At 41.0% G+C, this 27387-nt stretch overlaps 1 protein-coding gene across 1 annotated transcript in view; it reads right to left on the bottom strand.

Moving 5' to 3' along the window:
- Positions 1 to 25791, bottom strand: part of LOC308236719 (serine/threonine-protein kinase Sgk3) — a 126587-nt gene extending 100796 nt beyond the window's left edge. Inside the window, exon 1 of the mRNA XM_080646667.1 lies at positions 25585 to 25791. The gene's annotated coding sequence lies outside the window, so the exon portion shown is untranslated. The remainder of the gene's footprint in view (positions 1 to 25584) is intronic.
- Positions 25792 to 27387: the final 1596 nt, after the last annotated feature.

Genomic DNA, 27387 nt, shown 5'->3' with positions numbered 1-27387 from the left:
GCACTGACCCAAATGTCCATCAAGAGAACAGATCATTAAATTGTGGGATAGTGGAATGTTATACAGAAGTGCAAGTGAATGAACCACATCTGTACATATCAACATGGACAAATGTCAACAACACAGTGTCAAAAGTATGTATCAGGAGAAATTATTCTATTTATGTAAGTTTCAAAAGCAAAAGAACAATTTATTGTTTAGGGATAAATACAAATGTTGCAAAACCTAGTTTTACAAAAAGTCAAGGGAATACAAAGTTTCGTCATGATTACTTGAGGGATGCAGGGAGGTGAACTGAATTGGGGAAGGGCACATGATGAATCTAATATATTGCTATTTCTTTTTTTTTCTTTTTATAAATATATTTTTATTTATTTCAGAGAGGAAGGGAGAGGGAGAGAGATAGAAACATCAAAGATAAGAGAGAACCATTGACTGGCTGCCTCCTGCACGCCCCCCACTGGGAATCGAGCCCGCAACTCAGGCATGTGCCCTTGACCAGAACCGAACCAGGGACCCCTCAGTCCATAGGCCAACACTCTATCCACTGAGCCAAGCCGGCTAGGGCTATATTCTATTTCTTAAATTGGGTGGTAAGATACATAGGTGTTTTATTGTTATTCTTTATGCTATGCACATATGCTATGATTATTATCTTACCTGTGTTTAATAATATATTTAAAAGGAGTGAATCGTTTAGAAAAAATATTTTAAACAATTCAAATCTAAGTCCACTACATCCCTAGAATATTAAACCTTTTAATTTTAAATTAAAAAATGCAAGTGGAGAGTTATTATATGTTGACCAAAGGTAGTTAAAATTCAGAAAGTGTATTAAGAATAATTTTCTGAATAATAAAGCATAGGTCCATCCCTTACTCCATATGTTCTTCACTATTCTCTCATATGATCATTCATATAACTAAAATATCTAGTGAGATTTCACTGGAAGTAATTTAATAGCAAAGTCAGAAATCCCTGATGGTCATCTCTGACATGTTGGGTTTCAAATTGATAAGTCCTAAAAGTAACCCAGCCAAAGTGATGACAAAAGTATGCAGGCACTTTTCAAAATTAAAACTGATGAGCCTGCTCCTTCTACTTGTCCGAGTAGAGAGTTTATTGATCTCAAAACCAGTGACGTTAGAGGGAAATGCAAGTCAGGCAGGGCTGGGTCCCTAAGCGTGCGTGGGCATTAAGTCAGGTCCTGGAGGATCCCAATGCTGGCGATGCCAGTAACATCCCACAGGCAGGATGAACCTAGCATATTAACATAAAAAGGAAGAATCAATCAAGGTTTGACATATTTATAATTCTCTGAGTGACATCCAAAGCCTGAGCAGCTTGGCAAATACATTATTTCAAAAATCTGGAATTCCCTCCACCAACTCACTGTTGTTTTTATAGGATGCTAATTCAGCACAGACGCAATCACTCTTTTGGAAGCTCTGAGCATCAACATTATTTTTTTATTTTCTTGCATTTCTCAAAACCATCTCCAAATTAAATCTTCTAAGTATTAGAAAAAAAAAAAGATTTGAATTATATAAATTCCTACTGGTAGTTTTGACTAAGCAGAACATCCTAAGTACGTAGGAGGAAAGTAGGAGGAAAAGGCACTGAGCTAGATGCTTTACATACCTCAGTAGAACCAGCTAACGTTTATGGAGCCAAGCCCTGTGCTAAGGACTTCACATGCATTCTCTCATGTAATCCCTATAGGAAGGAATCCTTATTAATTCCACTTCACAGATGTAGAAATGGAACATTAAGTAACTTGTTCAAATTCACATAGCAATCCGCAGCACTAGGATTCAAGTCTAGACCTGTCTAACAATAATGCTTGTGTTCTGTGCCGTGCTATACTGCAAATACATTGCATTAATTTTTCATAAAGACTTAGCAAATTAAATAGATTTTTTAAAAAATTTGTTAAGTGGCTAAAAATTTAAAAGATAAGAGGACTTTTAGCTTTATACTAAAATGGCACATATGTCAAAGGACTTTAAAATAACACGTAATTCATAACGTGGCACCATACCAGATGTCAGTCTTCTCCAGCTGTCTGACCAGTTTAGACCTGGACTTTCTAAAACAGGCATTTTGTACTATTTACTCAAAAAACGTCATGGCTGTTTAAACTACTTGAAGATAGTCTTTTATCTGTCAGCAATTAGCCTGTAAGAAATTTTACTGAAGTTATTGAGATGGGAAGCCATGGTCATAAGCTCAAAAAGAAAAATAACATTCAAATGAGGTTACGGAAGAAAACAGTCTATTTTAAAAAGTAACCTTCACACCTCAGTATCATGAGAACTAACAATTTGCACAGAGTTGCATTCAGCATGCTTCACATTATGAAATCGTCTCCTGACCAGACTCTGGCTATCTGAACTGGCCGTGAGAGATCAACAAACACTGGCCTGTCAAAATCTAAAGTTACAAGGAGAAAAAACTACTTTTTGAAATGGCAAATCATAAAAGGTAATTTAAAATCTATATAGCATTCTTTCTGTGCTCTCTGAAAAACAGCATGTAATTAATACTTACACAAGGATTTCATCTTCATAAATGCATTCACATTGATTAAGTCTCAACATCCCTGTGTAGGAGAAACATTAGCATATTCCCTCCATTTTTAATGTTATGTATGAAGAAACTTAAGAATTGTGAAGTTCAGGGAAGGATTTAAAAATGTTGGCATAGAGGTTCCACCCCTTTCTCTCAGAAGTCACCTTAAAACTGAAAGCAAACACAACACAAACCACATACCACATGAAGACAGCAAGTTATGGGGGAGCAGGAACTGGGCAGAGTGGTGGATGATGAAACTGAGGGCCTGCAGAAGGGACACCGGCAGGAGCTAGCTGACCTAACCTGCAGATTTTGTGAAAAGGCTCAGGATTTGGTACAATAGGCAAGAGATGGAAGGCTTGTAATGTGGGAAAACTGAATGATACTGGAGAAAACAGCTGATGATGAAATCTGTGGTGATCCCCATCAAAAAAAGCTGGCTCACCTTCAACAAGTGTTACCCAGATACACAAAACTTTTATTCAGTTTTTAATATATCCTACTAGTGTCTCACTCTTAAATAATCATCAAGCACGTAAGAAAAACCTCTAACATAAAGGACCAAAGTAAACAAACAAACAAAAAACACACTAGAATACCTAAAGACAGGAAATAGAGTACCAGGAATATTTTATCTACAAAAAAAAAAAAAAAAAAAAAAAAAGCCTTCATAGAGACAGAAGACCTGATATGCATAAAACAAGAACAAAATATTTTAACAAATTAAAATAATAAAAAAGCATAATTAGAGAATAAGGAAGAGCTCTTGGAAAGCAGTAATGATAGCTAAAACAAAAAATTCAATAGAAAGGTTGGGAGATAAAGTTGAGAGATTTTTGTAGAAAATATAACAAAAATACTAAAAATGGATAACAGGAAAAACCAGTAAGAAAATTAGAGGACTGAATCCCAAAGATCAAACACAAATCTTATTAAATGTCTAGAAAGAGGAAATAGTGAGGATGAAATTATCAGAGAATTTTCCTGAGACATGAACAACATACATTTCAAATTGAAAAGGTGCATTGAGTACTGTCAACAGATGATCATTGGTGCCAATTCAATGCCAACAGGTATCCCCAATTTGGGGTGCTGTGAAGAAGGAAGCTACATTCAGTGCAAAGCAGCTCCACTGTGACACAGCCTGCAGGGAAAACAGCGTGGTGAGGCGGCCCTGGGCCAGGCAACTCTCCCGGCTAGACAGCTCTGCCCTGCTCCATGCAGGTCTGCTTCCGCGGCACTGGTCCGCTCCACTCTGTTCTGGTCCGCTCCACTCTGCTCTGGTCCGCTCCTTTCTGTGCCGGCTCTGGCCTGTGCTGGCATGCTCCGCTCTGTTCCCGGGAGACATCTTCAGTGTTTCAAGACATCTTTGGAAGCCTTCCCTGATCCCACCGCTGGATTAGGTGCCCTTGCTGTGGGTTCCTGGGGCACTTCCCCTGTGCTAGCACTTTTTACCCTGGGTTATAATTGTTTGTCTCCACAATTAGGCCAGAATCTCCATGAAGGCAGAAGTTATGCTGACTTTGTTATCAGTGTAAAGCCCTATCCACTGGTATAGTGCCTAACCTGTGGTGGGCACTCAATAAATATTGGATGAATACAAAGCTTTTGTTTGGTGTACCAACATATACTCTGATGCTAAAGCCTAGATTTGGAAAGTCAAAAGCTGCTCCACCCTGGCAGGGTAGCCCAGTTGGTTAGAGCCTCCTTCCTATAAGCCAGTGGTCGGCAAACTCATTAGTCAACAGAGCGGCAAACCGCGGCTCGCGACCACTGCTATAAGCCAAGGTTGTGGGTTTGATCCCTAGTCAGGGCACATAGAGAAGCAACCAATGAATGCATGAATAAGTGGAACAAAAATCAATATTTCTCTCTCTCTCCCTCCCTCTCTTTCCCCCTGCCCCCTCTCTCAAAATTAATAATTTTTTTTTTAAAAAAAGCTGTTCCAGCCCAGCCAGTGTGACTCAGTGGTTGAGCAAAGACCTATGAACCAGGAGGTCACGGTTTGATTCCCAGTCAGGGCACATGCCCAGGTGTTGGGCTCCACCCCTTGTAAGGGGCCTGCAGGAGGCAGCCAATCAGTGATTCTCATCATTAATGTTTCTATCCCTCTCTCCCTCTCCCTTCCTCTCTGAAACCAAAAAAAAAACATTAAAAAAAAAAAAAGGCTGCTCCAAGTAAGAACAACCAATCCATACTCTGCCCATGCTGTCTATTAAGCAAACTGATCTAACTGTGCTGATTCTGTAGAAGTGCTGTCCCAAATTAGTTTGTATACGTGAGATGGGGTGAGGAGTTTGGACTTGAACTAATAAAGAGCTATTGTACGTTAAGAAAGGTAGGCATGGAATTAAAATGGGGCTTTGAGAAGATTAGTCTCCTCTGGTATGCAGGATAGAATGGGGGAATTTTTCCTCCATTTCTTTTACCCATTTTTTTAAGGTGTGAGTGGATGACCAGACTAACATGAGCAACGAACCACAAAGGCTCAATCTGTATAGATGGAGTTTAGTATTCATTAACTTAGCAGTTTTGAGGTTCTACTATGTTCTATGCCTAGAAATGGCAGTAGATAAGAAGAGGGCAGAGGATCACAAGCCTGACAAGACATGCTAAGGACTTTGGGCTTGACATTACAAGAAAAGAGAATGTAATAGGAATGACAATGGTTAGACCTTTGCTTTAGATCAGTTTGAAAGCAAAGTGGAGAATGAATGGAAAAAGAGAGAGATCAAATGGGGATAGAAAACTCTCTTAGGAGGGGCCACTGAAAATGTCTGAAGATGATGAGAGCCTCAAGAAGCTATAGTAGACATAGAGCAGATGGGACAGACTTGAGAAATATTTAATAGGAAAAATCAGGAGGACTTTGTAAATGATAGGGAGACATAGTCTAGATGCTCTCTAGTTACTGAGCGGATGGCAATAAATTAAATAGGAACAAATAAAGAAAGATGAGTCAGGGGTGGGCAAACTTTTTGACTCGAGGGCCACAATGGGTTCTTAAACTGGACCGGAGGGCTGGAACAAAAGCATGGATGGAGTGTTTGTGTGAACTAATATAAATTCAAAGTAAAGGAGCGGAGGGGAGAGCAAGAGAACCCTCTGCTCTTATGGCTCCGCGGGCCGGATAGAATAGCCAAACGGGCCGGATCCGGCCCGCAGGCCGTAGTTTGCCCACGGCTGGTAGCTGGTGTGGCTCAGTGGTTGAGTGTCAACCTATGAACCAAGAGTTTGCTGGTTCGATTCCTGGTCAGGACATGTGCCCAGGTTGTGGGCTCAACTCCAGTGGGGAATGTGCAGGAGGCAGCCAACTGATATCTCTTTCTCTCATCAATGTTTCTATCTCTCTCTCCCTTCCTCTCTTTCTAAAATCAATAAAAGCATATTTTTAAACAAAGGAAGATGAAATTGGTGAAAAGTGGAGGTGAGGTATCAGGAAGAAGGTAGAAAAGATATACTTTTATAGATGTTGACTTAGAACTACCTGTAGGCTAGCACCATGGGAAGCTAGTTATCTGGTAGTAAGCAATCGGACATATCTGTCTGAAGGACAAAGGATAAAGGTCAGGATAGAAACCATGGATTTGAGAGTCATCAGCACAAGACACATGTAAACCAGGAAAAGTAATTTTAATCATCCAGAGAGCTAGTGTAGCCCCAAAGAAGGCAATGGGATGAAGTCAGACACCTGGGGACACAACATTAGAGGGACTAGGGATATTATCTTAATGCTTTGTCAGGAGTCATCTCCAAAGAATCCTGTCTTTGCAGTTGTCCAGATCTCCTCTCTTATAGCTTCTTCAGACTTAATGCAGAAATAGTTGTAGTGTATGTCTTTCTTTGAAGTAATTAACAAAAGAGAAATAAAGTTAAGGCCATTAAATTGTATCCATTAAGAATACTATCATTTACTATTTATTGAGCACCGAGTATACCCCAAGGACTATATTAAGTGTTTTACAAGTATTTTTTATTTTAAATATAATAACAACTGTATGAGATATGTCCTATTACTATGCCTATTCTACAGGTGAAAATACTAATTTTTAAGTGACGAACCACTATTTGAACTATAGTCTGGGGAAGTCCAGACCTCCAGTCTTAACCAGTGTATGTATAATCTCTCACAGGAGCTAAAAACAGATAATGAGTTGAAAAGGCAACCTGCTCCTTCTATACCTAACAAAGCCTATCAATGACATTTATTCCACTTGTGACCATTTTATAACATAAATTTTAAAGAAGTATTCTGTTTTTACCTATGATTACACTAAAGTGTGAATAAAGGTTCTATTAAATGCTATAGTCCCAAGATTCATTTTGTTTTAATTATGAGAAACATTAAAATTGAAACCCAAGTGGTAAACTTTAATGACATTAAGATAAAAGAAAAGTGCTTTTTAAGCTCAAAATGTTAAGTCTCTAGCTAACTCCCTCAGATGACATGAGAAAATGCTCCTTGCTTTTTCACCTGTAAAAATAAATCTGACAGTCAATAGGACAGGGCTAGATCTGGTGGGCCCTAGAAATGTTTATGAGCAAATGCTGACCAGGGTAGTATGGAATTACCCAAAAAACATACGCTGAGTGGCCAGATTATTATGATCTCTGAACGCATAATAATCTAGCCACTCAGTGTGTGTGTGTGTGTGTGTGTGTGTGTGTGTGTGTGTGTGTATAAATTAATGGCCCGGTGCATGAATTCGTGCATGGGTGGGGTCCGGCTAGCCTGGCCAGGGGGAGGGGACATGGGCGGTTGGCCGGCCTGCCTGCTGGTCGAACTCCTGGTTGAGGGACAATTTGCATATTAGCCTTTTATTATATAGGATATACACTGAGTGGCCAGATTATTATGCATTCAGAGATCATAATAATCTGGCCACTCAGTGTATTGTCTCCAATACAATTACTTACCCAGAAACTTCCACGTGACCCAAGCTTTACATTTTAGTGATTAGGAAGTGCATGAGAAGAGACTTCATTAAACATACACACCATCCTTTTCATTAAAGATTTGGGAACTCTTATCATTTTAGGAGAAGTCCTTCTACTTCTGTACATACTTACACAATAAACCATAATGACTCAAAACCACCATCTATTACCTAAATTAGTATTTCATAACTTGTTTTCCCCTTTTTCTCCTTTTAAAACTGAACCTAAGGAAATGTACACAAAATTATGATATATGAACTTTAACATTAAGAGTGTAAAATTTTAAAAAAAGTGAAACCCACAGTACAGTTGGCTGGTTTACCTCTTGGTTTTTCCATGAAACCTCGAAACAGATATTTAAAGTGTATTCTTTTAATAAAAGTGGAAAAAATTGTTTTGGTTCTCATAATTTTAGCAACTATTACTTAAACAAGGTATACTACTGTGATTTGTATTAAGCAATATATATATTTGGTCTTTGTCAATTTATGGCACAGAGCTCCTAAAACCCTTGGAATTTCCTAAGTGATAAGATCTACAAAGGTGAAATAAGTGTCTTTAGTTATTCATATAACAAGCCTCTTTCAATCACACCTGCGTTTATATTAATGAATATAATTTAAGGAAAGCCCCTAGGCAATTTAAGGATGGGTGTTGGCTGCCAGGGAAACACACCTGATCAGATTAGAGCAGTGGTTGGCACACTCATTAGTCAACACAGCGGCATGTGGCTCGTGAGCCGCAGTTTGCCGACCACTGGATTAGAGGGTTGGAATTTTCTCTATAGGGAGAGGGGCTAGAGGTTGAATCAATCACTAACAACCAATGATTTAATCAACCATAACTATATAACAAAGCCTCCATAAAACCCCAAAAGGATGGGGTTCAGGGAGCTTCTGAGTTGGTGCACATGGAGGTGTGGGGAGAGTGGTGCTCTGGGATAGTGGGCACAAAAATGCCCTTGTCCCTTCCCACATACCTTGCCCTATGCATCTCTTCCATCTGGTTGTTCCTGAGTAGTAACCTTTTATAATAAACTAGAGGCCTGGTGCACGAAATCGTGCACCGGGGGTGGGGGTCCCTCAGCCCAGCCTGCACCCTCTTCAATCCGGAACCCCTTGGGGGACATCCCTTTCACAAACTGAGACCGCTGGCTCCTAACTGCTCACCTGCCTGCCTGCCTGATCGCCCCTAACTGTCCCCCCTGCCAGCCTGATCACCCCTAACTGCCTCTGCCTGCCAGCCTGATTGCCCCTAACTGCCCCCCCTGCTGGCCTGGTTGCCCCTAACTGCCCCCCCCCATCCTGGTTGCCCCTTACTGCTGCCCCCCTGCTGGCCTGGTCACCCCCAACTGCCTCCCCTGTCGGCCTGGTCGCCCCCAAATGCCCCCCTCCGCCGGCCTGGTCTCCCCTCACTGACTGCCCCCCCTGCTGGCCTGGTTGCCGCCAACTGCTCCCCCTGCCGGCCTGGTCGCCCCTCACTGCCCCCCTCTGCTGGCCTGGTCGCCCCTCACTGCTGGCCTGGTTGTCCCACACAGCCTGCTGTTCGATCATTTGGTCGCCCCTCACTGACCCCCCCACTGGCCTGGTTGTCCCACACAGCCTGCTGTTCGATCATTTGGTCGCCCCTCACTGACCCTCCCGCTGGCCTGGTTGCCCCACGCAGTCTGCTGTTCAATTGTTTGGTCGTCCCTTACTAATCCCCCTGCTGGGCTGGTTGCCCCATGCAGCCTGCTGTTCAATTGTTCGGTCGTCCCTCACTAATCCCCCTGCTGGCCTTGTCGCCCCGTGCAGCCTGCTATTTGGTTGTTATTGTGAGGGCGTCCCAACCAATTTGCATATTACCCTTTTATTAGTATAGATTATTAGTATTGGTTATCTGGTAAGTAAATTATTTTCCCAAGTTCAGTGAGCTGCTCTAGCAAATTAATTGGGCCAGAGGAGGGGATGGTGGGAAATGGATTTATAGCCTGTTGGTCAGAACAGGTAACAACCTGGACTTTTGACTGGTGGCTAAGGCTGAGGGAGGGGCAGTGATATAGAACTGAGCCCTTAACCTGTGGAATCTTCAGGTAGACAGTATCAGAAGTGAGTTAAATTGCAAAATACCCAGCTGGCATTTGGTGACAAGAGTCCAGAAAAATGTTCAGAGTGTTGTGTGTAGTGTAAAGGAAAAAAAAGAGACTATGATTCCATAGAGCATTATTTGAAGCCAGGCATTGGCTTCCTTTAAAAACAAAGATGAGCCCTAGCCAGTTTCCCTCAGTTGTTAGAGGGTCAGCCCATGGACTGAAAGGTCTCAGGTTCTATTCCGGTCAAGGGCACGTACCTCAATTGCAGGCTCAATCCCCGGACCCAGGTCGGAGCGCATGTGGGAGGCAACCAATCAATGTGTCTCTCTCACATTGACGTTTCTCTCTGTCTCTCCCCATCCCTTCCATTTTCTCTAAAAATCAATGGAAAAATATCCTCAGGTAAGGATTAACAAAAATAAAAAATAAAATAAAAACAAAGATGACCAACCATACTGATTCATTTTCTAACCGTCACACTACACATCAACATTTCGAAATAGTAGAAATGTTCCTAAATTTTATATTATCATTAAATTTTACCAGAAATCACACCAATCCAAAAAACAAATACAACAAAAAGCAGTGATAGCTTCTCTGACAGCTTTGCATGATCTGAGCCACACTTGCAACCTGCTTTTTCACTGTGATTCCTGCAGTGAATTCCTCCAGCGTTTTAGAACTTTTTGCAAATTAAGTTGGAAGTACTTGTTCACCTCAATTCATCTCTGGTGAATGGCTGTGTGGAACTCTAAATTTAAGTACAACTGCATCACTGTTCTCTGATTCGTGTAGAATAATTCTTGGATTCATGATAATGCCAGGCTAAATGACACTGCAAAGAAACTCTTTGTTTTCAAACAAATCAGTGGTTGGCTTTCGATAATGCAATAAAGAGTCTTATTCATCTAGTGTACCCTAGTTAAAATTATAAAAGTTGAGAACAAAACCAAAACTTCCACCTCTGTTAAAAGAATAATCTTTATTTAAAGCCTTTCTCCCCCTATATGAAACATTGCATTTTACAGATAGAAGGAATTTTGAGTATTTACAGCCAGAGAAAATCAAGTCACTTGCTAGGGTTCACTTAACAAGCTAGTAGCAGATCTAACACCATAACCTAAGCCTTCTAAATTCCCTAGCTGAAGCTATTAAATATTATAAAATATTATGGACAGGTTAATATCAGCCAATTTTTAAGTAGACAATTTATCAAGTGCCTACTTTGTGCCTTTCACTATGCCAAGCATTTTCACATCTATAATCTCTTCCCTAAGTCAGCTCTTAAGATTTTAAAAGACTTAATAAAACAATCACTTCACTCCTTTGGAAATCCACTGTTGCCAACAGAGAACACTGCCACATGATCCAAATGGAAAGAGGTAATTCAATTATTGCACTAACTACACTACTGAAGAGGACATGTTCCAACAACACACTCACTCTCAGAAATTTCCCTCTCAGGGGCAGATATAGACTTAGGAAGCCTCAAAGCATGTCTGGGTACTGGTCTCTTTGCCAAGACCTCCTCCTTCATCCAATTCTATACTCTTTCCGCTACCACATTCTTTTTTATTCTTCTGTAGCAGCTGTTTGTTCTCCAATCTATGGTTTCTTCTGGACTGCCAACCCATCCGATAACCTAGAAATCTAGATAACTTAGAAGTGGTGTCAAATTTCTCCTCTACATTCTGATCTGTACCCTTTATCTACCCAGGGCAAATGGCCTTCCAAAATGGTCACTGTTAGATGATAGGATTCATTAAATGAGAGATAACTCTAACTACAAATACAGTGGGTTTAAAAAAAAAAAAACACACAAACTAAAACGAAAACATGAGTATTTGCTTTTTTATAATTTCAAAACCATAATTTACTTTTAAAATAGTGAATAATTTCTATATGTGCTACTAGGCAAAGTCAAATTATACTGTCTTCACAATCACATGGTGCTAAATTGTCAAAGTATTTTTAGTTGAGAAAAAGAATTTACTGGTACTCATACTGTTGGGGAGGAAGAAATTTTTCTCTAGCCTTCAAGGTTCTTCTGGTTGGTCTAAGAATTAAATTGATTTGAGACACAATAACAGGAAAGAAATAGCCAAATTTAATTATGTATGTACATATGGGGAGCGGGGGTCCATAAGAATATGGAGGCCCAAGGAAGGTGGGCAGGTGAGGCTTATATGGCATCTTGAGCTAAGGAGAAGGGGTAGTGGATTGGGCTTCAAAGAGGAGGAAGGCAAATCACATGAAGATGGAAAAGCAAACGTTAAGTGAACAAATGTTTGTTGGGCAATATAGAGACAAAGGGACTCAGAGATCTCTAGACCCTGCCCAGTTTCCCATCGCACCTAGCCCATATTCTTTGTAAATATCTCAAGTGCTAGCACTATTTTCTGGAATAGGTCCCTATCTAAGTGTCTTCCTGAGTCTTTTATTTCTTAAAAATAAAATGATCCTCATGCCAGAGAGACACATTGCTGGGTGGCAAATTGTACTTCCCTACAATATATTGATACATTTTAAATGCCTCTACTAACTGAATCTCACACAACCTTTATACCACTGCATACTTTGACACGTATATTTCACAGAATTCTTGTAGGTACAAAGAATGCTACCATGAAAAAAATTACCCATTTTCCAATTCTGGTTAGCATCTAGAATAAGTAATGTGCATCTAGAATATACAAAACATTTTTACAATTCAACAAAAAAAGACAAATAATCTAATTTAAAAATGGGTAAAATATCTGAATAGACGTTTCTCCAAAGAAGATATAAAAATGGTCACAAGGCACATGAAAGATCATTAGTCACTAGGGAAATACAAATCAAAACCTCAGTGAGATACTACGTCACACCCACTAAAATGACTCAAGTAAAAAAGACAGACAACAGGTGTTGGCCAGGAAGTGGAGAAATGTAAACCCTCACAAATTTCTGGTGGGACTGTAAAATAGTGCAGATACTGAAAAGTTTGGCAATTCCTCATAAAGTTACACAGAGTTACCATATGACCCAGCAATTCTACTCTTAGTTATCACCCAAGAGAAATGAAAACATATGTCCACACAAAACTTGCAGATGACTATTCACTGCAGCATTTTACATAATTGCTAAAAAATAGAAATAACCCGAATGTTCGTTAACAGATGAGGGAATAAGCAAAATATGGTACACTGATACAATGGAATATTTTTCAGTGATAGAAATGAAATACTACATGCTACAACATGGATAAACCTTAGAAACAGTATGCTAAGTGAAATGAACCAGTCACCAAAGACTACATACAGCATGATTCCGTTTTTCATTAAATGTCCAGAATAAGCAAATTTATACAGAGAGAAAGCAGATTCCTAGTTGCCAGGGGTTGGGGGGGGGGGGGGCGGGGGGAGAAAAGAATGGAGGATGGGAGTTACTGCTAAGGGTCCAGGGGTTCTTTTGGGAATGGTGAAAATGTCCTGGATTTAGATAGTGATGAGGACTGCACAAGTCTGTGACTAAATCACTGAATTGTATACTTTAAAAGGGTAAATTAGCAGCATGTAAAGTAAGTCTCAATAAAGCTTTTATTTAAAGTATTAAGTGTAAGGTACTTCAGTGTATGCTCTGGGTTTACTGTCTTCTCCTTTCACTATCTGTGACCTTTTTAAACTATTCTAATCACTTGAATTTCTTCAGTATCTTTCTCACCATCTTTGCCCAGAACATAAAAGAATTTTATTAGATAAGAGAATCAAAGGAATTCAGACCTGAAATGTTCTTTTATTCTTACTTGGTATCTACATCTGCTGATTGCTCTATTTCCAAGGGTTAATATAAGTGGTGCTGGTTATCATCCTTAAGGGATTTTAGAATATGACATCAGCATTTGAAGTCTGGCAGTGGTTTCTAGATTATATTAACATAATCTCAGAATAAAGCCAGTCTTCACAGCCATTTAACGACTGCCTCATCAGCAGGAGGTAATCTGAGTAATTTGTAAATCAATGCCGTCTGTTCTTTCTGAAGAGAGGCTTGGAGAGGATCAGCCTTTACCCCTTCTCCAAGGCTCAGGGACCCTCCTGGTAAAGCCAGGGAGACCTGTTTGGATCAGCTCTCCTGTGTTGGCCACGCATGGCTGCCTTCGAAACCTCTCTACGCCTCAGTTTGCTCATCTGCAAAATATTCCTTACCCCAGAGAGTTATTATGATTATTTAATAAAACTAGAGGCCTGGTGCACAAACATTCGTGCACTAAGGTGGTCCTTCAGCCTGGCCTGCGCCCTCCCCCAGTCCGGGACCCCTGAGGAGCGGGGGAATATCCACCTGCCGGCTTAGGCCCACTCCCTGGGGGATGGGGCCTCAGCTGGCAGTCAGACATCCCTCTGGCAGCCTGAGAGCCCTTGGGGGATGTCCAGTTGCGGCTTAGGCCCGCCCCCCTGTGGCCACCTCTGTGGAGGCGCAGCACCAGGACCAGACAGGCCCACACCACCACCTCTCGTGCCATCTCTGTGGAAGGGGGGCGCCGGGACTGCCGTGGCTGACCTGGTGACGCAGGCTCACTGGCCCCACCCCACACCCCCTGGTCATTCCAGCAGGTCATTCTGGAAGGTCATTTCACTGTCCAGTCTAATTAGCATATTAGTTCTTTATTATATAGGATAATGTCTCTAAAGCACCCAGCACATGTTAGATACTCAATATTAGTTGCTTTTTCTTTGCTCTACTCAGGATAAAACACAGGTCAAAAATGACAAAACAACAAAGATGAAAGAGACTATTCGGCTTAACCTGTACCAAAAAGAGCAGAATTATTTAACTACTAAAAGTAAACCAACCTTTATTTTCTAAAAGCATCAAGCTAACCTAATATTAAGTAAGTAAATTATAACCGTGGTGGTAAGATACAAGATAACATGGGGGAAAATCAACTGACTGCACTGATTCTGTTGGTATTATCTCACAGTTTTATTAGGAAACAACTGAGTATCCAGTTGGCAGAATACTGCAGACAATTTCAGTTAAATGGTTCTTCGAAGAAGCCAACAATAACTTGAGTCTTGGCTGTATTTGTAGTATCAGAATTTCCAAAGGGAAGGATTCATAATAAATCTTAGTCACAACACTTGAGGAGCCAGGTCAAGATGCCTACAAAATACTACTCGTCCTTTGAGACAAGACTACACATGCATTCTTTTTATTTTTATTTTTAGATATTTAAACAATTTCTTTTTTTTTCAATTACAGTTTACATTCAATATTATTTTGTGTTAGTTTCAGGTGTACAGCATAGTGATTAGACAACAATATACTTTACAAAGTGTTTCCCCAATATTTCCAGTACCCACCTGGCACCACACATAGTTATTACAATATTATTGTCTATATTCCCTATCTTGTACTTTACATCCCGTGACTATTTTGTAACCAATTTGTATTGCTTAATCCCTTCACCTTTTCCACCCAGTCCCCCAACCGCCCTCCCCACACATGCATTCTTTAAAAAAAAAAAAGATTTGGCCGAAACCGGTTTGGCTCAGTGGATAGAGCGTCGGCCTGCGGACTGAAAGGTCCCGGGTTCGATTCTGGTCAAGGGCATGTACCTTGGTTGCGGGCACATCCCCAGTGGGAGGTGTGCAGGAGGCAGCTGATCGATGTTTCTCTCTCATCGATGTTTCTAGCTCTCTATCCCTCTCCCTTCCTCTCTGTGAAATATCAATAAAATATATTTTAAAAAAAAAGATTTGAAACAACTTTACTTAAAGACTTCTAGAAAAACGACAACAGAAATACACAGATCCCTCCTCCCCCCGCTTTTTTTAAAGTCAAGACATGATTTTTGAAACTACTTTTACAATGGGTTACATATTCACATGGTTCAAAAACCAAGAATATATAAAAGAGATACAGTGAAAAGTCTGCTTCCCACCCAGTTCTCACTACCCAATTCCAAACAGATAAACACTTTCTTAGTCTTTTTATGCTTAGACAAACAAAACAAAAATATATTCTTATTTAACCCTTATTTTTCTACACAGAGGTAACAATTTATGCATATTCTGCATCTCCAAAGCAACTTTCTAATCCCAAAATGTCTGATAAAAGCAACAAATAAATAGAACAGGATTTCGTTCACACTTGAGTGAATTTTTAAAAGGAGAAACAGCAATGAATGATGTTAATGAAAATCAGGAATAAAGGAAATTTAAAGGGGACACAAAATTCAAGGGGAAAGAGGAACAGAGTCTTATAAATCTCTTAAAAATTCTTGTCTGCTAAAACATTGGTGTGTCTTATCTTTCATTAATTAAAAAAAATAATTCCCTTACAGACAAAAAAATTAAACCAAATATTCACCAGAAGAGAGAATGAGGGTTAAAGAGGAACAATTAGAAAAAAAGAGAAAGGTACCTTACATTGGAATGGACTAAAAATGTCAATGATGCACAACTATGTACACTTAGAACTACAAAACTAAGAAACATTTTTAAAAATTATACCAAGGTCTTCTAAATATTTATTCACTATCTTCCCAGTTCAAATAAGCAAATAATAAGAACTTTCCTGTTTCAGCCATGATGAATTTTAGCACCATGTTGTTTGGAGGCTGAGTAAAAATGTCTTTTCAAAACCTCTTTCATTCATGTTTGTGAAAAAGTCGGCCTTTGGTCTCAGTGCAGTTTAAGTAGCTTCTGTCTTGGTGCAGAGCTCTGGGCCTGATCCCCCACCTTTACCTCTCGTGAGAGTCTACAAGGCAATGGAAAATTCCTGCAAACCGTACTGCTTCTTTGCTAACTTCCAAGAATGGACAGCTGATCTATGCTTCTGACCACATCTCTGCTGATGAAAATCTAGGAAGAAAGGGTTTGGAATCCTGACATACCACTTCTCAAAGATTGCTAATCTTTGGTTTAAGATAGCCCTTTTCTTCCTTAACTTCAAAATAAACATGCTATTTTTAAACCAGGTATCTAGAACTTTGGATGAATTCTCTGAAGGAAATAGTAGTCTTAGCTAGGAGTTAGCTTGAAGACCAAAACACTCCCTCATCAATCCATAATATGGCTAACATCTTCAACAGGAAAAATAAAAGCACCAAAGCAATGACATGAACAACAACAAAAAAATATATAGTTTTAGATGTTATGCCAGTGCTTTAAAAACACACACACACAGCTAACTTAGAGAAGAGGTGGGTGGAGACTTCTGTGGACATTTTGAAACGAATTACTGGGTATTCTCAAGAGCTTTGAAGGTTGAAACCACTGGTTCTTTATAATTTCTACCTTTCCTCCCAAACTGAAAGCTTTCCTTTTCCTTATTAAAGGCTTGTTCTTAACTATACCACCATGATTCGTATCTTTTTTTTTTTTTTTTCCGCTCACGATCAAAATTAAGGAGTTGAATAGAGAATGGACAGAGAAATGTTCTTAAAGCAAAAGCTGGCCCTGGCTGGTGTGGCTCAGTTGGTTGGAGAGTCATCCTGGGCACTGAAGGGTTGTGGGTTGTATTCCTAGTTAGGGCACATACCCAGGTTGTGGGATTAATTCCTGGCTGGGGTGTGTATGGGAGGCAACCAATTGATGTTTCTCTTTCTCATTGATGTTTCCTTCTCTCCCCCTTCTTTCCTCTCTCTAAAAAAAACCCCCAAACAATTAAAAATACATATAATTATTTTAAAAAAAGAAAAGGCTAAAAGAAGAGGAAAAAAGAACCAGGTTAAAAGGAGTACTAGACTCTCAGGAAAGTGGAGGGTGGGGAAGCCACAAAAGGATATAGGAGCAAACTGTGGGTAGCAGCTTGTGCACATGTGCAGTGAGAGAAGAAAAGGGGATGGCGAGATGTTAGCCCAGACAAATGCTGTCTGAAAAAACTGGTGATATTATTATAACTAGGAAGTTATATACATGTAATTATATGAAGTCAAGTATACTAACTCTGAGAGCCTATAATATAATAGGATCACAAGAAATTTTAAGATCACCTATTTCTCCCATTGATGGAGCTTTGTTAGACCAATTATTTCAAAAAATGTACTTATTAGGAGACTATTTCAAAACATGTGAAGATCAGCTGTTCTGATTTTTAACTAAATTCAACACTTTTTCCCTGGTTCAAATCTATTATTTCTGCTTCTCTTTCAGTGATCATAATCAATTATGTGTGAGTATTCTTTTATTTCTCTTCTTAAATATCTTATATTTTAGATGTACTTAAAATACAAATATTGGTCCTAGCCGGTTTGGCTCAGTGGATAGAGCGTTAGCTTGCGAACTGAAAGGTCCCAGGTTCGATTCCGGTCAAGGGCACATGCCCAGGTTGTGGGCTTGATTCCCAGTGGGGGACTTGCAGGGGGCAGCCCATCCATGATTCTCTCTCATCGTGGATGTTTCTATCTCTCTCTCCCTCTTCCTTCCTCTCTGAAATCAATAAAAAATGTATTTTTAAAAAATACAAATATTGACTGATCTCCATTAGAGATATGCATTATGCTGATTTGGGTGGACCTGTCGGTCCATCCACACACCCTCACCTCATCCCTTTTATGAGCAGTAGTATAAATTTCCAAGTGTTATGCAGGCTTGGGCTATGGCAGGTAGCCAGGAAACATAGCAAAATAACTGGTTTAAAAGTGTTGGCTACATAAACATGATTCTCCAACCAACGAAGCAAGCCTTCAGAAGAAACTGCTTAAAATGGCATTGAAAATATGGATACACACAAACAAAAGTGTAGAAAGTTATACTCTAAAATGCTAATCGTGATTATTGACTGGTAGGTTTACTGGTGATTTTTTTTCAGTTTTATTGTTGAAAGTATTATATGTCAAAAAAAGAAAGAAAGAATTATATCTCTCCCTTTTCCCCCCATTGACCCCTTCTGGCCTGCCTCTGCCCCTCTGGTGATTCTTATTTCTTCTTTTTCTTTAAAAATGTATTACTTTGGTGACTTAAACATATTTTAAAAGATACAAAAGAGTGAACATATAAATAATAAGAAATAGAACATGGATAATTTATTAACCATAAAGTAGAATACTATGCAGCTGTCAAAACTAATGGTGTAGATTGATAGATGTCCATGATATAAAAAACACACAAAACAACAAAAGAACAAATTGTGTGGAATGATTCTCATTTTCAAAAAATATCTCTGTATATATTTATAGATACACAGGTTTATATAATAAGCATGGAGAAAAATGTAGAAGGATATAAATACTTAGCAATGATTATCTTCATAAGTAAGATTAAAATGGAGAGGACTGGGAGAAACCAAGATGGCGGCATAGGTAAACACCTAAACTGCTGCCTAGCACAACAATTTCAAAACTACAACTAAAAGACAAAACGGACATCATCCAGAACCACAGGAAAGCTGGCTGAGTGGAAATTCTACAACTAGAAGGAAAGAGAAAAGCACACGGAGACTCAGAGGAGCTGCAAAAGGCTGAGGTATGGAGACGCGCGCGCAGAGAGGACTGGCGGCTGAGTGCGTGGCTGGCTTTCTCAAGCAGGAGGGAGACAGAAGCTCCCAACTGCACTGAACTCCAGTTTGGGGCGAGACCCTGGGTACCCAGACTCATACGGGGTGAAACTGGACTGTCAGGAAAAGAGAAAAGCACACTGAGACTCAGGGGAGCTGCGGAAGGCAGAGGTCCGGGGGCGCGCGCACGCGGAGAGGACTGACTGCTGAGTGCGCAGCTGGCTTTCTCAAGTGGGAGGGAGACGGAAGCTCCTGGCTACGCTGAACTCCAGTTCCGGGCAAGACTCCGGGAACCCAGATTCATTCTGGGAGAAACTGGACTGTCTGGCAGTGGGCGAAACTCGAGGGCGGCTTTCTCTCAGAGGTGCTTGCAGCGATTACCTAGGGACACTGAGACCCAGGGGCCTCATAGGGCAGGGCTGACGGGAAGTCAAGGCTGTCTGCTCTGCCCTGAGACTCCGCCCCATCCAAGCTGAGCACAGAGGCTTTTGCAAGTCTTGTCTCAGAAGGGTGTATCCAGCACAGAAGTTCTCCCAGCGTAGACACAGCTGATCCTCACAGCCTATTGGCCTGGAGGTCAATTCCTCCCAGTGATACCAACAACAATCAAGACTTAACTACAACAAGGCTGAGCACACAGTCCACAAAGGGGTGCACCAAGAGTGTCCACCTCAGGTAACTGGGGAGGCTGAGCCACTGGGCCCTATAGGACACCTAGCACACAAAGCTACTCTATCAACTCAGGGAAGCAACGAAAATGTGGAGAAAAAGAAACAGATCACAAATGAAAGAAATGGAGGAAAGCAAATGACTGGATATAGAGTTCAAAACCACGGTTATAAGGTTTTTCAAGAATTTCCTAGAAAAGGCCGATAAATTTAGCAAGACCCTCAAGGATATGAAAAAAGACCAACTAGAAATTAAACATACACTGACTGAAATAAAAAATATTATACAGAGACCTAACAGCAGACTAGAGGACCACAAGAATCAAGTCAAAGAGTTGAAATACAAAAAAGCAAAAAACACTCAACCGAAAAAGCAAAAAGAAAAAAGAATCCAAAAAGTTGAAGATAGTGTAAGGAGCCTCTGGGACAACCTCAAGTGTACCAACATCTGAATTATGGGGGTGCCAGAAGAAGAGAGAGAGCAAGATACTGAAAACCTATTTGAAGAAATAATGACCGAAAACTTCCCCCACCTGGTCAAAGAAATAGACTTACAAGTCCAGGAAGCGCAAAGAACCCCAAACAAAAGGAATCCAAAGAGGACCACACCAAGACACATCATAATTAAAATATCAAGAGCAAAAGACAAAGAGAGAATATTAAAAGCAGCAAGAGAAAAACAGTTAGTTACCTACAAGGGAGCACCCATACGATTGTCAGCTGATTTCTCAACAGAAACTATGTAGGCCAGATGGGAGTGGCAAGAAATATTTAAAGTGATGAATAGCAAGAACCTACAACCAAGATTACTCTACCCAGCAAAGCTATCATTCAGAATTGAAGGTCAGATAAAGAGCTTCACAGATAAGAAAAAGCTAAAGGAGTTCATCACCACCAAACCAGTATTATATGAAATGCTGAAAGGTATTCTTTAAGAAGAGGAAGAAGAAGAAAAAGGTAAAGACAAAAATTATGAACAACAAATACATGTCTATCAACAAGGGAATCTAAAAATCAAGTGAATAAAAAATCTGATGAACAGAATAAACTGGTGAATATAATAGAATCAGGGGCATAGAAAGGGAGTGGACTGACAATTCTCGGGGGGAAAGGGGTGTGGGGGGTGCAGGAAGAGACTGGACAAAAATCGTACACCTATGGATGAGGACAGTGTGGGGGGAGGTAAGGGCAGAGGCTGGGATGGGAACCGGGTGAAGGGGAGCTACGGTGGGAAAAAAGAGGAACAATTGTAATAATCTGAACAATAAAAATTTATTAAATTTTAAAAAAATAAAATAAAATGAAGAGGACTTAGTTTTCCTTTTCACGTCACATGCTTCTCAACTGCTTGAATTTAAGAGCACACATGCCTTTGCAATTAAAAATGTTTAGAAAATAAAAGAAACAAAACTAAAATAAAAATAGGGAAAAAAGGTGACATACATACTGTGTTTCCTTGGGAAACTGGATATGGTTCCTATAGTTCCCTTTAGCTGATCACATATATAATATATGTGCATTAAATTATATAATCTACAGATCCTATATATATGTTTGTCTGCATGCTGATTTGGAAACCATATCATTTTAAGATAACTTTAATCTATTTTTATTTTAAAAACAGGGAGGTAAATAACTAAAAGTTTCTTCTCATTACTTAAATCAAGCAAGCAATTAGTCAAGTCCTAGTGAAGCCCCACCGTACTTGAGGATGTTGCATCCACAGGCTGGCTAGTCCATCAGTGAGTCCATTTTGTGTGTTAATATACATGAAGTCCATTTTACCTACAGGAAAAGTGTTTGGTATTGACTGGCATAGCAAATATACCAGGAACCTGAATGACAGCAATTAGCCTGAATCCTACTCATTACTATATGCCATGTAAATACAATGTCTGTTATTTAAAATCACAAAACATGAAGAGAATGACATTATCTCCGCATTATAGGCAGACTCAAAAAAAGATTAAGGCTTTAAAAAGGTACGAAATCCAGGCCTTTACTCAACCGAAAGCCTGTGAAATCTTCTTACTCTCAGTTTAAAGCCTGGAAACCAGCCCTCTACATTTCAATCATCTGCAAACAAATGCACTGTGTGGCCTGAAGAAACAGCTACCCATAATGACACTTCTGCACTTGGTGGTACAAAGGAACTCTGCCTGCCAATATCATATGCTGACATATGTTTCTCATTCTTCCCAATCTTTCTTTGATCCCATATATGTCTTCCCCTTATGTCTGTCTCATCCCTTCAGGAGAGGCAAAGCAGCAATCTGCATGAATCCTCCACTGTGAGATCTCATTAACAACCCTTACTTCACCCTCCATTTTTCATATTACAAATTCTCACCCTACAACCATTCCCCTAACATAATCACCCTTCTTTCACCCAACCATCACCCCCACCCAAGACAAACAGATTTGGTTTTGAATAATAGTGGCTACAAAAAGGTAAACTAAGGCAGGTTTTCAAGACATGTGGCAAATAGGGAAGGCCGGGAGAAGTTGGATAGGAGCAAGGAGATGGTACACTGCTCTGTTTGCAAACTCGCTGGCTCAGCTTCAAACAGGCAATAAAATTTTACTGTTCTGAATCGGCCTTCAACATTTGATTTCCATGTTGTTTTCCTCCGCAATGACAATTAACTATTCAAAGTTAGTACCGAGTTAAAATGACTTTGCCATGAACTACAAGGAGTGGAAATGGCACCTCTTAGATTTGCCACTTTTCTCCATGAAACAGAAGGGGGGAAAAGGTGAAATGAGAACAAAGATGCCACCTTACAGAATGCAACAGATAAAGGGAAACAGACATCAAGTCCCTTAAAATAATTCTTGAACTGTTTCTGTCAGGAACAACATGTTACATAATTTGAGTTTCATGAATCAGCAGTTTAGTCAGTAATTTACATGAATTTAAAAAGAGAGAGAGAAAACATGAGATTGGAAAAGGTAAAGTAGTTTCTGAAACAAGACAGGTTTCAAAAGTATTTTATTCCACCCCCACACAGAAGAACGAATGTTGAGAAGAACGCTGACAGGCGGATGACTCAGTGTGGCTTCATTAAGGGTTTCTTACCACCTAATTCCCTTCGTGGGAAAGGCCACCCCACCTCCCATTTTCCCCTTCTCAATTTCTCCCACCAGGTAATGGCCATGTTTTCCTCTCTAATTGAAGGTTTTTCCATCTGGAGGTCACATACTTTACAGTACAGAGAGTTATGCTTAAAGGATATAAATAGTTGAGGTGGTTTTTTGTTGTTTTTTTTTTGAAAGACAGATCTATACTAAAGTAATTGCAACATTTTGAGAAACACATTAGTAATGTCAGATACTTCAAAAAATTACAATACCCAGCATCACTGTGTTTAAACTTGATCATATTTCTAAGAAGCTTAATCGAGTTCACTGACATGGAAAACCTATAGTGATTGCTGTCCTTAAAAATGACCTTCGCTGAGCAGGGAGAGATAAGAAAGCTGTCAACACAAACACTAAAACCATGTGTCTAGTCTAAACTCTCCAAAACAGAAGGAAAAAGAATGTTGAGATAGAGAAAGGACAACCAACCTATTAGTTTTTAAAAAACCAGAGATGATATCACCCCCTCCCTCCCCCCAAAACAAAATAAAAAACAAAAACCAGAGATGATAAATCCTAAGAAATGAGTCCAAAGAGCATTCTCATCCCTTTTGGAAAAAACATGTGTATCAGACCAATGCTGTTTGAAATAAGAGAGATACATTGGATTAGGCCTGGAAATCTTTCAGGCACATGTTTTGAAAGTCAATAAATATGAAGTCACTTGGAGTCATTCATTCCGCAAATGTTTATTACAGGTTGGCATGTGCCAGGCACTGTGCACATATCTGCTCTCTATGCAAGCTCTGCCTCTTACCAGCTGTGCAATCCAGGCTAAAGCTTTTTAACATTTCCATGCCTCAGTTTCTGGAATAAAAATGGCTACCAACCTCACAAGGTCTCTCTGAAGAGCCAGTAAGTACATCTGGAAGCACCTTGTAACTCATGAAAGTGTCAGTTGTCATTTGGGTGAAGTGAATTCTTGAAATCCACCAATATCTGTTGCGCCAAAAATTTTATCAAAGGAAAGTGAACCTTCCTGCTTCCAGGACACGTCATAATCCTATTAAATGAGGCTTAGCGTCTCATTTAATCATCACCCTGGAAATTTAAATATATGAAAGAGAGAGATATAGAAAGCTAGTATGATGTACAGATCTTAACATAAAGACTCATAATCACCATAAGGACAAGAACCATATCTATTTTATTCACTAATCTGACCATCAGGCCGAGGCATGTCTATAAAGAGGGCACTTTATTCCAGAAAAATATTTTCCCTATATATCTGCAAACCACAAAATGGACATCTACAAGGTTCTATTTTATACTGCATTTCACTTTCAATCTGACCCTTAAATGTAAGCTACAGTCATCTCAATTCTCAAACAGATTAGGAACAAAACTCCTTTTAAAAACAAAATTAGGCTCCAAGTAGTGGCAGTTGAAGAAAGGGGGAAGTTCTGGACTCTCCAGAGTTAGCTAACATGGGCTCGATGGCCAACAAGAAAGGCCATCTTTAAGACGATCCTAGGGATCTGGGTGGCTGAGATCTGCAAGGAAGAGGTCCAGAAGAGGGGTGCTTCCAGACTCCCTTCCCCCAGGAGTGGAGGCATGGTGGCTGGTCTTACAGGAATGGTAACCAAGGGGTCCAGAAGGTACACACAGTCCTAAAAAAAAAAAAAAGCCTGAAACTTCCTCTCATGTTTCCAGCTCTTGCATTGACATTGGGGAACTGAAGTATGAACAACCTCTTCATTGCTAGAACCGGTATAATTTGATATTTTGAGTTAACAATTTGGGCTAATATTTATAAAACACTTAGAAAGAGCCCAACACATAGTTAAGAGCTATCAAAGTGTTTGCCAGATAAGAAAGGCACTTTTCGGATTGGCTGGGTGACTCCTCGACCTAATACAAAGTACAGCCGTCTCATACTTTTTACCCTGATAAAGATTTAGAAACTGTAGTTCTCTGTATTTTTACCTGCATCTCAAGTGTACCCTATACCGTCTCTCGTGCAGGACTGAAATTCTACTCCTGGTCCAGAAATCACTGTGCAAAAGTCAATAATGAGAGTTTAAGTCTCAAGAGACGAATTGTTTCTCTCTTCTCTTTCCAAGGAACCACCACGAAAAAGAACCAAATCTAAAAAAATCTCCAAGCACTTCTAGATGGTACAGATAGATGTGCAAACTGTGGGAATCCATAGAGTCAAATTCACTTGAAAAGAGACGGAAAGCGTTCAAATCACAGAAAACATAAAGGGTAACAACGCACCAAAGTGTCAGACCACAGGTCCACAGACAACAGGGTAGGGATTCCCGTGCCCTCACCCCCGCGACCCCCTCCATCCCTCCTCGCAGGTGACCCGCATCCAGCTCCCGCCTCAGGTGGTCTCCCAGCCTCCGGGTCCGCCCCTCCGCGCTCCGAGCCGCGCACGGGTTAATTCACCATGTCGGTCCACCGACACCACCGGGAGTGTAGGAATCAGAAAGCACAGCCTGAATTCACCTCGAGGGAACAAAGCGCACAAACTCTCGGAGTCGGGCGGGGGGCGGGGGGGGCCGGAGTACTTTTCCCTCCCGAGCAACTCGGAGGATTGCGGGCTGAGGGTGGGGGAACTGCCAGGGCACCCGGGAAAGGCGCGTTTGCTCTGAGGCCCGGGCACCCCTCGTCCCGCCCCGCCTCTCCCGCCGGGGGGCCTGCGACTGCGCCGGACGCGCGCTGATCCTACCGCCACTCACCGCCCCGGGTCCGCCGCCCCGCACTCACCCGGCTCCGCGGTGCTGCCTCGCGGCGCGGCGGGCGCGGAGCCGTGCGCACTCGCGCTTCCTCCTTCCCGGCTGGGCCGCCGGGCGCCGCGTTTCCTCCCTGACGCGTCACGGCGGCCGGCGGCTCCTCCCGCAGAGCGCGCGGGGTGGCCGGGGAGAGCCGAGTGGGCGGCCGGCAGCGCGCCGGGAAGGCGCCCGCTGCGAGCCCAGGGCGCCGCGCCGAGCCGCAGGGTGGGTGGCCCTGGCTCAGGCCGCCGCGCCCCCTCCGCGGAACCCAGCGCTTCTCCTCTTCCCCCCAGGACAGCCGCGAAAGCTCGGGTCCCCGCCCCGCCGCGTGCGCCAAGTTCAGGGGACACCGGTGGATCCCGTCAAGAGGCTCAGACTCTCAGGGGTTTCCCGCTGCTCAGCTATCGTGACCCTGGGGCTCGGGAATCGCATGGGCCACCGGGCCTGGGCCGGGCCGGTGAGGATGACCCCGGTGTGTGCGGGGAGCAGGACCGCTGGAACCCCAGGAATGGCCTGGGGTGGGCCTGTGGCTTGGTATACGCTGGGAACTCCGAGAAGTCAAATACGAATCCAAATAAAGTAGCAACGACTATGCTTCATTTAGCATTATTTGAAGTGTTCTACTTTATCATCAACAAAGTTTTGGCCACAAATTGGCAGATCCTATGTACAGAGAAATGTCCTTTCAACATATCCTTTTTATCTACTAATTACTTTTTTTTTCATTCCCATTAATCTCCAACTCAGGTGAGGGCATACATTACACCTCCTTATTCAAGTTGCATTTTAGACCTACTTATTTCCTCTTTTTTTCCAGGTACAATAAAGAGGTAAAGAAGGTGAATGGAGAACTAAGAATTACATGACTTGATGGATGCGGAGTAAAGTGGTTAAGATTTTGAAGGAGAGGGGATTTTTTGCCTTACAACACTAATGCAATTCAAGTTTTATCAGCTATCACTTGAAGATAGACAACTATTTAAAGATTCCTATGTGCCTATCATGCTTCAGATTTTGAGGCCAGGATCTATACTTCAGATTATATGGCTCTAGAGGGTTTGCCACAAATCTATGAATAATCGAACTTCCAAAAGTAATTAGAGGAACTGTGATCTATTGTGGCTTTCCTAAATTCAGGGGACACTTTCTTACATTTTAAAATGATATTTAAATATTTTGCACAATAGCCCTGGCCAGTTGGAGCGTTGTCCCTGCACCAAAAGGCTGTGGGGAATAGGTTTCCTGGGTTCAGTCCCTGGTGAGAGGCATGTAAGGGAGGCAACCAAAGGATGTTTCTCTGCCCCCAGCTCCACCCCTTCCTCTTCCTCTCTCAAATCAATAAATACATCCCTGGGTGAGGATTAAAAAGTAAATAAATAGACTTTTTGCCTCAGAGGTAAAAGTAGAATATTCATTTTTAATGTCAGTTACCACTGCATGGCCTTCTTAAAAAGAAAAAAGATGTGAATCCAATACTTCTATACTTCAAAATATCATAAGCCTAAAGAACTTTCTAAACAATGATGTTCAGTGGCATACAGAACTGGATATAAAGTACAGTAGATACAAGTCAACACATTGCCAGTAGTCCTTTCTACATTTTCATTGTTACCCATACACAAAACAATCCACAAATGCACAAAGACGCTCCTCCCTTGTAACAAAATCAACAGTGATCAGCGTATCTCTTAATTAAAGCCATATTTGCAGTGCTGAAAATTTTCTCAGCCAAAAGGAAGTTTTGTGTCAATAAACTCCAAGTAAAATGACATCATTCTTGTTTTAGAGACCAATACCT

This window comes from Plecotus auritus (genome assembly GCF_963455305.1).
Source record: "Plecotus auritus genome assembly, chromosome: 11".
Classification (NCBI taxonomy): Eukaryota; Metazoa; Chordata; class Mammalia; order Chiroptera; family Vespertilionidae; genus Plecotus; species Plecotus auritus.
This window is presented reverse-complemented; position numbering and strand designations above follow the sequence as displayed.